Raw genomic sequence first — 6130 nt, 5'->3', positions numbered from 1 at the left:
CAAGTCAGGTTTACCACACAGTGCCAACCAATGCACAACAACATACAATGGCATTAAAGTGACATCGAAAACTAAATCCTAATGAAAGCAGATACCAATGTTTGCAACACAGCGAAAGATTAGAGTTAACATTAGGGTAAGCTTAAGTTTTAGGCTTTGGTTGAGTGTAAATAAAATGCTGCATCAAATAGAAAAGACCAAACAGAATGTGCAAATATTATAATGATACTACATGTTTAATTACAAAAATAATACTATTTTGTTGGGCACATTCTAGACATTAAATTAAATTAAATTAAATTAAATTAAATTAAATTAAATTAAATTAAATTAAATTAAATTAAATTAAATTAAATTAACAGTTTCTTGGTCAATATCTGACCCTATAATGGAAAATAATAATTCAAGGTACTTTTTTTTCAATCACTTTCCACATTTCCTGGAAATTGAACCTATGACCTTTCCATTAGCACCATGCTGTACCATTTGAGATGCTTATATTTGCATTCTATCCCACTGATAGAACATTCAGACATTTTACTGAACACTGTAATAAAGTCAATCAGTTAGTCAGTGGAAGATTAACTAAATAGCACACAATACAGTGAAATTAACTACAAAAAGTTTAAACTAAATCTACGACTTAATAAAAAAGAATGTTTGAGCAATATCAATACAGCACTGCCTTTTAAATGAGCTGCTCTTGAAATTCGATATATACCCAATTATCAGATTGACTGAGACTGAAATGGACAGATGGATACTTGACCCCAAAATCCGCATCATGGTCAGCTTCAAGTCTGTATGTCTGAAGACCCCACAAGCAGTGGTCTGATGAGAGACTGAATACCAATCAAATGCTCTTCTGAATCTCGTAGATGTCAGGAAGTGTGTGTGTGTGTGTGTGTGTGTGTGTGTGTGTGTGTGTGTGTGTGAAATTAAAGGCTGAAGAGCCATTGTCTTGTCAGTATTAGGGTGTGTCATTTTATAATTCCTGAGTCAGTAGACTGGTGACATCATTATAACTCCACCACAAACATACACACACACACACACACACACACACACACACAGACACACTTGAACCGGGTGAGGGACGGAGTGACGGCAGACAGCCACGCCAGCATTCACAGTCTGGGTGTCCTTCAGAAGCGTGCAAGACACACCGAGAGAAAGGGACTGATAAATGACATTAAGCCATGACACATGACAACTTTCTAAAAGGTGTGGCTCTTAATTAGTCCTCCAAGTATAAACATAACCATTTTAGAAATAATGCAAAGAAAACATACAAAGAGTAACAGACATAAATGTGCAGGAAAATATATTTTGAGTCGGTAATCCCTATCTTACCACTAAACCTAACTACAACCTTTTCATAAAAATATACAGAAAAACATAATAAGAATATAAGTTGTTAATCGCCAAATATTATCTCAATCTATTCTGTGAAGTAGTAGTATAGTAATATCTTTATTTGTCCCTTCTCAGGGCAATTTATACAGCATCAACCTCACAAACAGACAAAAACTGCTAAAATAAAAACATCACAACAAGTACAACCACAGAAATAGAGACCTAACCATGCACTACTGTATTTTGCATATGTTAAAATAGTTCATAGTACAACTTTATCTTAATGTTTCAAATAGTTGTTTACAATAATCAAGACTGCATTTGAAACAAAATGTCTAGAAGCTTCTAACTCTCTATCTTTCAAATTCTAAATACAAAAATGTTAGATGTATCATCAAAGATATAGTCAAGGACTTCCTTAGGACATTTTTCTCACACAGAGCAGATACCCCAAACTGTACAGAGCCTATAATCTTTGATAGCACTGGAATGCACGTATTTCTCATTTAAATGCACATCACATGAAAACATGGCATGATGCAATCTGTGAGAGCCAATGAGCATTTGATTTCCCTGCCATAAAGCACATTTTTGCAACAAGCATGTGTTGCATCCTCACAAGCGTCAAATCACATTGCAAAAATGTGCTTTTGAATTTGGGTCTGCTGCTCTTAATAGTGTGGACTCTGAAGATTTGGCCATTTTGGCATCTTAGTTTTTAATTGGGGAGGCTAAGTTTTGAGAGGTTTCAGGTAGTGTTTTTACAAATAATACAGTGTTTAAAAAACAAAATGGCCTAAAATGAACTGCACTGGTATTTTTAGTGTTTCTACGTTAGATAGAACAACCTGTGAAATAGAGCTGTTTGCCAAAAAGGCTAAGCTGGTATTAACCTGTCTGACTTATTATCCTCCCATTCTCTGCTGTATTGTTGCATCTGGCTGTGTCCTTGGAGAATCTATCTGGTAATTTCCGCCCTGAGGGCACCTTGGGGTGGAATGGAAACGCATCTATTTTTTGCACACTCTGTAATGTCTCGCCCATGTTGGTTCACGTCCTGAATTCGTTTCCTCACCTCCCTAGGGCGTGCGCGTGGGTGCTGCTCTACAGAGATTCCACCCACACCACACTGTTTATCTGTCCAAAATAGCCCTGGAAAAACCCCATCCAAGACACAACATAAACAGTTCCTTAGGAGGAGGGAGGAAATATCCATGCTGAAAACGCCACTGTCTGGCCCGACAGGAGGTGAGAAACACAAGCTTAAGAAAAAGGCAGCGAGGGGTCACAAACACATCCAAGAGATGATCCAGAGATCAGAGAAGCCATTTGGATGCAAATACAATTAGTGACGTTTTCAAAGGAAATCTTCACTATTGCTAATGATCATGCCTCGGCATTAAGAGCTTTTGTGCAAATCATACCTGAAATAATGAGTCTTGTTGAAGACAGGTGAGATATAATTTGACATCAGGGGATCCGTATCTAAATAAAAACTGGAAATTACAATATGGTTTAGCGTGACTATTAAATTGCAAAGGCAGAAGAAATTAAATACATTACTACATTTTAGTATTGTATTTTTACAGTAGTACTGTAAAATTATAATTTTTCGTAAATATATTTTTTTATTTTAGAGTAAAAAAAGTATTATTATTAGTCAGAAATGATGTCATCACTGGGATAAAAAGCTGCCATACCTTTAATCCCTTTTCCGCAAGAAAACACACTGAATGATCAAACACCCGCTTCCTCCCGTTCAATGTGACTAGAAAAGTGTGATTATTCTGTTCCTATTATCACTTTCTGGTTTCACTGTCATGCTTTATGTGAGACTTCTGTCACCATCTCTGTGCTTGTGGATGTATCGGTACATAACTGCAGATTTGTCTTTATAAGACAAATGATATGATTTTTACATTTACTAACTAGATTTGTTTAATCATGTTTACGTAAGAAAATGTGACTGGTGCTTGCCCATGCTTTATACTCATGCACGTCAAAAGATCCACCCCAAAGTCTTCTAGTCTCTATGCAATAAATAAAAATGTTTGCACAAATGATTAATGCTTTAAAGTCAGAATCATACTTTAAAATTACTGGATCAAACCAGATATATTAGATACATTACACACACAAAAAAGTCTATATATATCGTTTTCACCTTTTTTATAATTTTTTAATTATTATATTGTTATTGCAAGACCAATCACTTAAACATGAACAGTAACATCACAGCTCTCCTCAACAAAACCACAAATAAGGACTATATTTGGTTCCCCTAAGAGCCTTTCAGTCTTAAAAGAAACATTTTATCTTGGTGTGAAGAGCATTTTATTCACCTTTTTTTTTTTTTTGCAGTGGAAAGATGCCATGGATGTTAAAGGCTCTTCATGAAACCATCAGTCCCAAGAGAGCACCTTTATTTTTTAAGGGTGTAGCACAAACACAAGCAATGCAAATTAAGCACTGAAGTTTAATGCTGTTCTAATCTCCAACCCTATATGAGCAATAATAATAATAATAAAGCTTGCCTTGACGATGCAAACAACACTAATAAGGTATTTATTGAATGTCATCTACTTAAAATGTTAGTCACAAAGTAAGGAAGCAGAAAATATTGTATTGGCAATGAATATTAAAAACTTTCAAGCACACTTTTATTTTTCCATCTTGACAACATATTACTTTACAAGTAAATCCCAAACATCACAGACGAACAAAGGGCCACTGTGTGTCCGCCCTGGCCAACTCTCTACAGGCCAGCAGTGATAATTAGACACGGACCCTGAGACAGTTAACACGCATTCACACACACACACACAGGCTGACCCAGCTCTGCTCTTCATATAGGCAAAAATACACCCGGTTCCCGTCAAAATTATTGTGACAGAGGTGGTGGGGATTGCGAAAATGATTGAGTCACACCATCGCCAAACTAACATTACTGCTGTAAATTACTGCTCAAGCCAAACACATCAAGCCTTCACTGACCTCAATCAGTGGGGACGCCATATCATTTAAGCGAATGAAAGCAAGGTTGTGAGAGATACTCATATAGTCTGAACACATTTAACAGACTTAACGTGTCCCGCACAGCCTTGCTTTCATTTGTGAATCATTAAATACAGTGTCAACCCTGAATACGTTTTCTCATTCTTATCTTACAAAAAAAAGTTTGAGACTTGTTATAGCACTTTCATAACATTGCTCTCTTGTTGATTTTGATTGCTTCCATTGTCCTCATTTGTAAGACGCTTTGGATAAAAGCATCTGTTTCATGACTAAATGTAAATGAGGAAAAGGTGCCATGCAAATAGGATTCATTCTTGCATTAATGTTTTACATGCATAAGACGGACATCTTTGACCATTGCATGTTCTTGCTTTCTTTTTCTTTTTTTACATGCATCTACAGTACATGCATTTCGTTTAATTTTGCATGCAATAATTGTATACCCGGGTTTCAGTTATTAAATAATAATGAGGAAAAGGGTGTCTCTTATTAATTAATACCATATTTATAATAATATTAGAGGATCTTTATGCTTTTAAATGTATTCAAAAACACATTGCAGCAACATTTATGATAATGAAACATGAGAATGTACATCATTCAAAATGTTGGGGTCGATTTTTATGATTTTTAAATGTTTCTAAAAGAAGTTTCTTAAGCTCATCAACGCGGCATTTATTTGATCAAAAATACAGTAAAACAGTAATATTGTGAAATATTAATATAATTTTTAATAACTGTTTTCATTTTAATATATGGTCAAATATAATTTATTCTTGTGATGTAAAGCTGAATTTTCAGCATCATTCCTACAGTCTTCAGTGTCACATGATCCTTCAGAAATCACTCTAATATGCTGATTTGCTGCTCAAGAAACATTTTTGCTGCTTAATATTTTTGTGTAAACCCTGATACATTTATTCCTGGATTCTTTGATGAACGGAAAATTCAAAGGAAATAGAAATCTTCAATAACATCATAAATGTCTCTACTGTAACTTTTGATCAATTTTATTCATCCTTACTGAACATTTGTTTGTGTTTTCTGTAATGCATTGCCAAGCTTAAAGTATCTCCATTTTGAAAAGTGTGATCTCATCTTATTTGAACAACCCATTAATGAAATGAACACCCTGTTTCATCTACTTCAGGCTGAGAGATGTGATAGCTAAATTTAAAGCACGGGGAAAAGAGAGGAAAGATTGTTTTAGACTACATCCTCAGTTTAGGAGAAATAAAATCTACTGTAGTTTTCCACCACAGGCTCCTCGGAGACTAAAATTGCAAGTTCCAACAAGACAATAGTATCCAACTGGTTGGAAGTAATTACAAGTGTTAAGAAAACGATGGAAGAAATTACCATTTTAAAGGTTGTAAACATCACCCAGCATGCTGTCAGAATTGCTATGTACCCTTCATTAGGGAGGTGGTGGTGACACACAGACTGACGTAGTGAAGAGTCGCAGGCTTTTTGTGCTGGCTGTCATTCTCTATAAGGCGTATTGCCAGTGCTTGTCAGATGCTGTAGGCACATTGTTGGTTACAAACATGGCATGACTGTGCTCTAAACAATTGCTCACTGTCACTGTCAGTTTGTCTTCCAGTCTCCAAGATAAATTATGGAGGGATGAGTCTTACATCGACTTTACCATGTCTGTAGAAGGAGCATGCAGAAGTCAGTGTTTGTTAAAGGAAGTGTTCAACCAAAAATTACAATTTAGCTGAAAATGGACTCACCCTCGGGCTATCTAAGATGTAGA

The sequence above is a fragment of the Carassius carassius genome, chromosome 6, assembly GCF_963082965.1.
Source record: "Carassius carassius chromosome 6, fCarCar2.1, whole genome shotgun sequence".
In the NCBI taxonomy this organism is placed as follows: Eukaryota; Metazoa; Chordata; class Actinopteri; order Cypriniformes; family Cyprinidae; genus Carassius; species Carassius carassius.
This window is presented reverse-complemented; position numbering follows the sequence as displayed.